A 10,908-nucleotide genomic window follows, 5' to 3' on the forward strand; every position below is an offset into this window, starting at 1 on the left:
AGCTGTTTGTTTTGTATGGGATGTAGACATTCTTCTTTTTTTTCCATCGTATATAAACAGCCGCTTTTCAGGTCTTTTTTGTTTTTAGAGTTTATTGCCTAGAGAAGTGCGCTATAGTTGGCTTATATTATTTCGTAATGAATCCTGGGGCAGCTGCTTTCCCTTCACTTGAATAGGGGGATAATTGCCTATGACACTTAGGGGCAGATTTACTAAGTTCGAATGAAGGATTCGAATGAAAAAAAACTTTGAATTTTGAAGTATTTTTTTGGGTACTTCGACCATCGAATAGGCTACTACGAACTTCGACTTGAACGATTCGAACTAAAAATCGTTCGACTTACGCTAAGAAAGTCATTGCCCTGCACTGGATGGGTCCATCGCCACCGTCTCTGAATAGATGGATTGGACTGGTTAATTCGCAACTGGAACTGTACAAGCTTACGTTCTTGGCACGAGGATGCCCAAAGAAGTTTGAGAATATTTGGAACCCTTGGCTCGAGTCGCCAGCCACCTCGACCACCCATTGATAGTTACTTTTTCAGCCATACCTCTTCTCCCCACTTTCCCCTTCTTTTCTTCTAACTTGCTTTTCTTCCTTCTAATTTTTTGTTGTTAAAATTCAATAAAAATTAACCTTTAAAAAAAAATCGTTTGACTATTCGACCATTCGATAGTCAAAGTACTGTCTCTTTAAAAAAAACTTTGACTACATACTTTGGCAGTTTAAACCTACCGAGGTACAATGTTAGCCTACCTTCCCCAGCACTTTTATAACCTTTTTTTGATCGAAGAAAAATCCTTCGTTCGATCGCTTAAAATTGGTCGATTCGATGGATTTTATTGTTCAATGTTCGAACGATTTTTTCTTACATCGATCGATTGTAGGATTTGCGGTAAATCCTTCTAATTCAATATTCAAATTCTTAGGATTTAAATTCGAGGGTCGAATTCGAGGGTTTATTAACCCTTGATATTCGACCCTTAGTAAATGTGCCCCTAACACAGTCCATCAAATACTGTAACTCCTAGAAACATGTGACTCATTGTTATCAGCACCACAAAGCTGGAAATTAATGTAAAAGCAACATTAAAGGAAAAACAATCAAATACAACATACCAATTGCTACCATCTCCAAAATACTTATGGGTATTTTGTTTTTTTAAACTCTCAATTGGAAACTATTTCAAACTTTCTGTAATGCACACTATAAAAAAAAGTTTGCTACACTGGGAATGCCACCATTTTTTATTCATTGACTGATGCAGAAATGTATTGATTGCATGAAGTATTTAGTTCATAATCTACAAAATGGGTTTATTTATCAAGGTCCGAATTTATCTCAATATCGGCTGCTACAAACTCCGATCTAACCCCCTCGGGTTTTTAACGGTTATTTATTATTACATTTTCCCGAAAGTGTGCTTTGTGGGAAAAGCTCAGATTTTCACGATTTTTTAGTGAATTTTCCTTGAAATCTCCGAGTTTTCACCCGAAAGCTCTGAAAACATTGTGAAATTGCCCGAAACCCCCGACACAACCAAAAATCAATGGGACTGTTCCCATTGACTTTTATGCAACCCCGACAGGTTTGAGATGCCGTGTTTTTATATTTGGGCTTTTTAGCCCTCGGGGTTTAATAAATTCAGAAAAATTCGTGATTTCTTTAAAAGTCAGATTTTATAAAAAAAAAATCACGAATTTTTCGGATTTCGGGTATTCGGAGCTTAGTAAATAACCACCAAAGTGTTTTTGTTCATCCAATCAAGAGGATGTTTATATATTAATAAAGGCCCAGTGCTCTAGTTTTTGCCAGAGCTTGTGCCAATTGAAGGTTAAAAAATAAATAAATTATATATATATATATATATATATATATATATATATATATATATATATATATATATATATATATATATATATAAGAAATGTACTTTCTGCAATCTGCATCAGAAATAATCTGATTTTTGTAGTCAGGTATTCTGAGTGACATGGGAGGTGAAGTTATATCTAACAAAATATTTACCTCCAGCCAAATTGTCATTGTGAGACAAACACCTCCTGCAAAATAAAAGATTTAGCTGATTACCCAATATTTGGCATGCAACTCGAAGAAATGACTAAGCATAGCAACACTGTAACATAGCATTTAAAAACAGATTAGAACCTCTCATTCCAGTTACCCTGCCCATTCAAATAGCTTCTGTCATGCAGTTCACTCTTAGTATAGCCTATACTTGTCCCAACCATTCCCGACAGTGGGGAAACTATAGAGGGACAGACCCTGCACTAGTATAATGTCTAGGGGGGCTGTGGGTGACCTGTAGTTTGATGTGTGACCCATGATGCACATAAAATCACTGGTGACTTTCCTTCAATGATGCTCCTTCTTATCTGATCACATTACATAGCTATACATACATGTACTTAGTCACTGCTGACAAGACATAACTTCTCGGCTTCTATAATGACAAAATTGGCTTCCCCCCATTTAACTGGTAACTGATAAGGACAGGCTGGTGTTGGATGAGAATGTTGAGACTGGTTTTAATGTTATGTGGATCTTTTGCAGTTCCAGGGATTTTAGAACAATCGTCTAATGAAATGTTGTTTTAGATTCTTGGTTTATCATAAAAAATAAATAAATGAAGAAAAGTCAGAAGGAGTCATTTTGTTTACCCCAGGGTGCAAGTGCTCAAGCGCTAACAGGTGCAAGAGCACCAAGCTCTAACTTAAAGGGACAGATCATACCAAGAAATAATTCCAAATTCTTTTCTATCATGTTCGTTGAGCAAAATGCCTGAGGCATAGAGGTGTAGCAGATATTTGATTGACAGCTCAGATATTTAAACACCTTTATAACAGGTAAGGATGTTTTAATGAAAAAAAAAGAATTTGTGTTCCATGTTTCATTTGCAAAGAACTATAATTATGCTGATTTTTGTGTGTAGGTGACAGGTCCACTTTAACATGCACTTGTGCCTCAGAGTAAGCTGGGCTGTATACTAATGCTTTAAAAATACAGGTATGGGACCTGTTATCCAGAATGCTCGGGACTTGAGGTTTTCAGGATAATGGATCTTCCTGTTATTTGGATCTTCATACCTTAAGTCTACTAGAAAATCATGTAAACATTAAATAATCTCAATAGGATGGTTCTGCTTTCAATAAAAAAAATAATTATAACTTAGTTGGGATCAAGTGCAAGATACTGTTTTGTTATTACAGAGAAAAAGGAAACCATTTTTACAAATTTGGATTATTTGGATATAATAGAGTGTATGGAAGATGGCCTTTCCATAATTTGGAGCTTTCTGGACAACAGATCCCAAACCTGTACATGTTGTTTCAAATAATTCTGGACACCTAACTGTCAATTGTCTCTTTCTGAAACTATGGGGCAGATTCACTAAAGGGCGAAGTGACTAACTCTGGCGAAAATTTGCCAGCGTGACATCATTTCGGCACTTCACCAATTTACTAACGGTAGCTGGCGTAAATTCGCTGGCGTAATTTTACAAAGGAGATAGATTCTGGCGCAACTTCGCACAACACCAGGCGAATTTACGGTCTGGCGAAAGAGCGTTACTACGCAAATTCAAGATTTTACTGAGCCTTACCTCTATCACCAGACTTGCCTTCGCCACCTCAGACCAGGTGAAGTGCAATAGAGTAGATAGGAGTTCCTCAAAAAAAGGTTTACAATTTTTCTAAGTCCCAAAAAACGCTTTTTTTTCGGGTATCCTCCTTCCCCCCTACATTTGCTAACATATGGCACCTAAACTATACAGTGGACACATGTGTAGGGTATTATAACAACTTTATATAATTTTATTAAGGTTCCCTGGCCTTGTGTAGTGTAATGTATTTGCTGCAGCATATACGGCCATTGTACTTTAACTGCACGCCGTATGAAAATTAGCCAATTTCGCCAGCGTTCGGTATCCTGTGCGCAACTTCGGATCTTCATGAATTAGCGTTGCCAAGGCGAATTTACACCTGACGAAGTGTTGCGCCTGTTAGTGAATTTGCCCCTAAGGGTATTAATATGAAGTTCAAGTAGGTTTGCCAGTTGCTGATAAAATATTGGTGAGATTTAAATCCATTCATCCACAACAGCAGTAGGGAGGTTGGGCACTGATGCTGGGGATGAGAGCTGGCTTGTAGTTGCCGCAATGTAGGAAGCATGGTATTATTAAAGGGGAACTGTCACGAAAATGAAAATGTAATATAAGCTTCAACATACTGAAATAAGAAACTTTCTAAATACAATCAATTAAATATTCTGCATTGTTTCTGAAATAATCAAGTTTATGTTCACTATCCCTCTCTCAGCATCTGTTTCTCTTCATTCTGTCTTCTTGCAACAGTTGGGTGTCAGATAGTCATTGACAGTTAGATCCAATATATCTTATAGACAGCTTCCTTCCTAGCAGATGAATTAAGAGCTCATTCAAATAAATGATTCCAGTACAAACACAATCTAATAAAATACCGGCCTTTTGCACAAATTCTGCATGCAAGAAGAGAGAGACAGGATTTCTGATGATTGAGCTCTAATACATCTTCTAGGCAAAAGTAGCCCCCCTATAAGATATATTGGATCTAACGGTCAATGATTATCTGATTATCTGATTATTTCAGAAATGGTATTTTTAATTGAGTGTATATAGAAAGTATCTTATTTTAGTATGCTGAAGCTTATATTAAATTTAATTTTCACGATAGTTCCCCTTTAAGTATGACAATGTATGATGCAGCATTACGTTTACATTCGCTGAATCCAAAGGTCCTAGCCCAAGCCATGAAAAAATTCCCCGGACTATTATTCCATTTGCACTACACTTTATAATTAGTATAATATATTCTGCCAGAATTTTCCTGCCATTCACCAAACCAAAGGATCATTAACTTATGAAGTTGCAGTGCTCAAAGTACTTTATAATGTAGAAAGGTGGTGTAATAAGGCAATTTACAATTATTCTTTATTTTCGGGTGGGTTTTTTTTTGCGAATTATAAAACATCTAAAAATGCTTGGCAGGATCAAATAAACTTGTGGGTAATGGATATTTACAGTATACTATAAAAGAACAATAGAAAGAGAAATTACTAAAATGTGGAAATCAGTACATTTCTAGTCTCACAATTAGGGATGCACTGAATCCGCTATTTTGGATTTGGACGAACCCCCGAATCTGGACATCTGCCATTGTATTTTCGGATTCGGATTTTTAGCACCTTTGGGGTATAAAAAAATCTCTAAAAATTAAAGTTTTTCTTTTTTTCACGAAAAAAGTTCTCCCTAAAAACCTCAACCAGAAAAAAATTGAGGTTTAATAAATGTACATTTGCTTAGATAACTTTGTCTACATGATTCAAGTTGATTTCTAGGTTAATTTCCCTATTAGTATGAAGTGACTCAGCTCAGCCTCATCTCATTTTAATGGAAGAAGCCTCTTGTAGGTGTGCTAGACATCTCTTTCGGTGTTTGTCATTGTCTGGAACTAGGGCCAAAACTCCCTTTTAGCATCTCAATCATAGCTGTGCAATGAATCAGTGCATTCTAGTACATTTTAATTTAAAAAAGGAGACTCTCATTCTCTTTTAAATACAAGCAGGTTATGATTCTACTTAGAGGTTACAATTAAAAGAAACTGTGGCTGGAAGCACTAGCAATATGATGTATACAGTAGTCGTGTTTGTGCACCTGTATAAAAAAGCACTTCTCACTATTAGCAGGTGTCTTCTTCATTCAAAGGGTACATATATCCTAATGAACATATGCAAAAAAAGACTCAGATGAGGCTTAATGAGATAATAACAGACTTCAGGTGTTGGGGTGTCCACTAAATTGACAATATATAAACCAAGAAAGAAAGAACCAAAGGGACTTATCCAAAACAAAATAATAATAATGAGTAGCAAAATAAAATAAAAGGCAATTTTTATTCACCACCATGCCATATTGAAACCAGTGAAATTAAAAACATTTAAAATAATGAGCAGCGCTGCATGTGGAAATGAAGGGATCCCTTCTAAGAGGACAAACCCAGAAGCTGGTTGTGTTAACCAACAAAGGGAAAATTAGCATGCAAATGGTTTGGGAACAAGATTGTACATGTACGTTTTAAAGTGCAATAATTCAATGGGATTCAGTTGAATAAGTCCATCTTGATCCTAAAGGAAAAATTTCCAAAGTTATATGGTGGACAGCATGTCAATATTCCCCTACTTCATATATATTTTTCAGGCCTATGTAGTGTGGGGATAAGTCCCTTTGGTTCTTTCTTTCTTGGTTTATATCCTAATGAGTTACAAAGATGGGGGGTTGCAGGGGCTCACCATCAGTAACTAGGAAGTCAACCTTGTGCCTTTGACTTCCACATTGAATTCTAATCAGGGCAGCCATCAGGGGGGACAGGGGGGAGAGTTGTAGGGGGCCCCGAGGGTAAGGGGGGCCTGGCCATGCCGCACTTTCTTGATTAGGCCCCCCTTGTAAGGCCAAAAGGCCTCAGAGGTAGTGAGGACCAAGGGAGGAGGTAGCAAAAGTCCAAGTTCGCGGTACAAATAGGGATGAGACGAGAGAATGGTCAAACAGGCAATAATATCAGTCCAGGCAGAAGAGGTTCGAAGTCGAAGAATCAGGCAAGAGGTCGGTACACAAAATAGGCAAGAATATCACAAGAACACACCCAGGAATAGCAAGCTAAAACCTATAATTGGGCATAGGTGAATTCCCAGAGCTCCTTAATATAGTCCCAGATTTGGCGCCAATTTGGACGCATCGGCGTCATAACGTGCGCGCGGACGCGCTGGCGTCAGCGACCGACGCGCTGACGTGTGCGACTGACGCCGGCGCCAATTATTGACGCCGACGTCCATTCCGTCGCCGGAGACCAATCAGAGTGCGGGAAGAGGTCGTCATCATCCGGCTGCGTCCGTGAGGAACCAGGGAGCCGCCATCTTGGACGCCATCTTGTAAACTAATTTCGGACTCCATTACAGTACCCCCCTCCCTAGGGGGGGCCTCAGGACCACCTGGGTTAGAAGGAAACTGCCGATGAAATTTTCGGACCAGGAGAGGAGCATGGACATCCGAACTTCTTATCCAGGAGCACTCCTCAGGGCCGAACCCCTTCCACTCAATGAGGTATTGTAGGGTACCCCTCGAAACCCGGGAATCCAGGATTCTTTTCACCTCAAATTCCTGATGACCGTCCACCATGACAGGAGCTGAGGAGGAAGAAGAAGTACCTGCAGGTTTGAGCAAGGAGACATGGAAGGCGTTCGGAATCTGCATTTCCGGGGGAAGTTGTAATCGGACCGCCACCGGATTGATGATCTCAGAGATGGAGAAGGGGCCAATAAACTTGGGACCAAGTTTAGGAGAGGGGACTTTGAGACGAATGTTCCGTGTAGACAGCCAAACCTTGTCACCGGGTGCATACGGAGGGGAAGGAATTCTTCTCTGATCGGCGAATTTCTTCTGGACCAAGGAACTTTTCTCCAGATTGACGACAGTGGCGTGCCAGATGGCTGACATGTGGGCAGCTTGGTCATTGGCGGCAGGGACATTGGTGAGTAATAAGTCCTGAGGAAAAGCCAAAGGGTTAAGACCATACATACAAAAAAAAGGGGATTTTTCAGAAGAAACGTGTAAAGCATTGTTATGTGCGAATTCAGCCCACGGAAGTAGATCCGCCCAATCGTCTTGGCACAACGATACATGGCATCGAAGAAACTGTTCCAGGGCCTGGTTAACCCTCTCGGCTGCTCCATTAGACTGTGGATGGTAAGAAGAAGAAAATTGAAGAGAAACACCAAGGGCTTTACACAGGGACCTCCAAAACTTGGAAACAAATTGAGAACCACGGTCAGAGACAATTTCAGCAGGGAAACCGTGGAGGCGAAAAATGTGTTTAATAAATAATGAAGAAAGTTCAGGAGCAGAGGGGAGTTTCCGAAGGGGAGTAAAATGTGCGACTTTACTGAATCTATCAATTACCACCCAAATAACTGTATAACCAGAGGAGTTAGGGAGATCCACAATGAAGTCCATAGATAGATGAGTCCATGGGCGAGAAGGGATGGGTAACGGTAGGAGTAGCCCCTTAGGAGGGGAACGTCCAGACTTGGATATAGCACACACAGAGCAAGAAGAAACAAAGTCTTTGACATCCTTTCTTAGGGAAGGCCACCATACAAGGCGAGACAGAAGTTCAGTGGTTTTTCTGATTCCAGGATGCCCGGCCTGTTTGGAGCTGTGGGACTGAACCAGAATGGAATGACGGAGTTCAGGAGGGACAAAAGCAACACCAGCAGGGGTTCCTACAGGAGCAGAGGATTGAACTGACAATAACTGGGAGGCCAAGGAAGGAAATAGAGCAGCGATGATCTTTGTAGGAGGTACAATGGATTCTGGTTCGACAGAAGAGATATCTTCGAGAAGAAAGCTTCTGGAAAGAGCGTCCGCCTTCTTGTTTCTAGCACCAGGACGAAAGGTTAGAATGAAATTAAAACGAGAGAAGAATAGTGCCCACCTGGCCTGACGAGGGTTGAGGCGTTTGAGTGTCTGGATATACTCTAGATTTTTATGGTCCGTAAAGATGGTCACAGGGACGGAAGAGCCTTCCAGCAAATGTCTCCATTCCTCTAGGGCAAGTTTAACCGCCAGTAACTCACGATTTCCAACATCATAATTCTGTTCAGAAGAGGTGAATTTTTTCGAGAAGAAAGCGCAAGGATGTAGTTTTCCATCAGTAGATGCTCTTTGGGACAAAATTGCTCCAGCTCCGACATCTGAGGCATCAACTTCAATGAAGAATGGCTGGCAAGGTTCAGGGTGTCTGAGAATGGGAGCAGAAGAAAAAGAAGCTTTAAGATCCTTGAATGCTTCCAAAGCTGAAGATGGCCAATGCTGAGGCTTACCCCCTTTTCGGATAAGAGAAAGAATGGGAGCAATTTTGGATGAGAACCCCTTGATAAATTGTCTATAATAGTTAGCGAAGCCAATAAATCTTTGGATAGCTTTGATACTGGTGGGGAGAGGCCAGTCCTGGATAGCGGAGATCTTGGCAGGATCCATTCTGAAACCCTGTTGAGAAATAATGTAACCAAGGAAAGAGATGGACGATACTTCAAAAGAACACTTCTCCAACTTGGCAAATAAGTTATTTCTCCGCAGACGGGAAAGGACTTCTTGGACTTGAAGACTTTGCTCAGCAAGGTTCCTGGAAAAAATAAGGATATCGTCCAAGTACACCACTACGTATTGGCCCAGCAAATCCCTGAAAATGTAATTTACGAATTCTTGGAAGACCGCGGGGGCGTTACAGAGGCCGAATGGCATTACAAGGTATTCATAATGCCCGTCGCGGGTGTTGAATGCGGTCTTCCATTCATCTCCCTCTCTGACCCGGATTAAATTATACGCCCCACGAAGATCCAACTTGGTGAAAAGACAAGCCCCTTTGAGTTGATCGAACAGTTCAGAGATGAGAGGAAGGGGATAACGGTTTTTAATAGTAATTTTGTTTAAACCTCTATAATCAATGCAGGGCCGCAAACCTCCATCTTTTTTCTCTACAAAGAAGAAGCCGGCTCCAGCCGGGGAAGAGGAAGGACGAATAAAGCCTCTTTTGCAGATTCTCTTGAATGTACTCGTTCATGGCATGGGTCTCGGAAGGAGAAAGCGGGTAGGTGCGACCCCTGGGAGGCATGGTTCCAGGAAGGAGTTCGATGGGGCAATCATAGGGACGATGGGGAGGCAGGACTTCGGCAGACTTTTTATTAAAGACGTCAGAAAAGGCTTGATAAACAAAGGGCAAAGAAGAATTTGAAGACACAGATGAAACTTTAATGATGGATTTGGTGGGTAAACAATTTTGTTGGCAGAAAGAACTCCATCGGGAAATCTGAGACGAAGCCCAGTCTATTACTGGGTTATGAATATTCAACCAGGGCAAGCCAAGCACAACGGGAGTAGAAGGACAATCAATTAAAAGGAAGGACAGTCTTTCAAGATGCATGGTTCCCACAATAACAGAAAGTTCATCGGTGGAGTGGGAAATTGTAGCAGAAGACAATGGACGATCATCAATCGCCAATGCACGAAGGGGAACAGCCAGAGATCGCAGGGGAATGGAATGGCTTTCAGCGAAGATTTTATCCATGAAATTGCCAGCTGCGCCGGAGTCAAGGAAAGCTTCAGAAGAAATCGTCTGGGTTCCAAAACGAATCTGCACAGGAAGGAGGAAGCGTTGAGCAGAAGAATGGGGAGAAGGAACAATTCCACCCAGGTAAGTCTCCCCAGTCTTACCTAGGTGTTGGCGTTTCCCGGCTTCACTGGGCACTCATAGGCGAAGTGGGATTTTCCACCACAATAGAGGCAAAGTCCAGCCGCCCTTCTCCGAAGCTTCTCCTGTTCGGTCAGACGGGCCCGTCCGATTTGCATAGGCTCTTCCGCAGGCAGGGAAGAAGAAGAGGAAGCCGCAGGAGTAGGAGAAGGCAAGGTGGAAGACGGATTGGGAAGGAAGGGTCTTTGAAATCGAGGAGCCAGAGTAGGTTGGAACCTGTGGAATCTCTTGGTTGGGGAGCGCTCTCTGTCGAGTTCAGCTTGAAACTCCCTCTGCCGAGTATCTACCTTTATGGCCAAGGCGACTAGATCTTCCCAACGGGATGGAATTTCCCTGGACACCAGATCACTTTTTATGCGTATCGCCAGGCCGTTGTAAAAGGCAGCGTGATACCCGTCATTATTCCACGAAGTCTCTGCAACCAGGGTGCGGAATTCAATAGCGTACTCCGAGACAGGGCGAGTTCCCTGTTGAAGATGGAACAGGCGTGCAGAAGAAGCTGTGGCCCGACCTGGAGCATCAAAGACCACACAAAGTTCGTGAACGAAGGA

Source organism: Xenopus laevis, chromosome 1L, assembly GCF_017654675.1.
Source record: "Xenopus laevis strain J_2021 chromosome 1L, Xenopus_laevis_v10.1, whole genome shotgun sequence".
NCBI lineage: Eukaryota > Metazoa > Chordata > Amphibia > Anura > Pipidae > Xenopus > Xenopus laevis.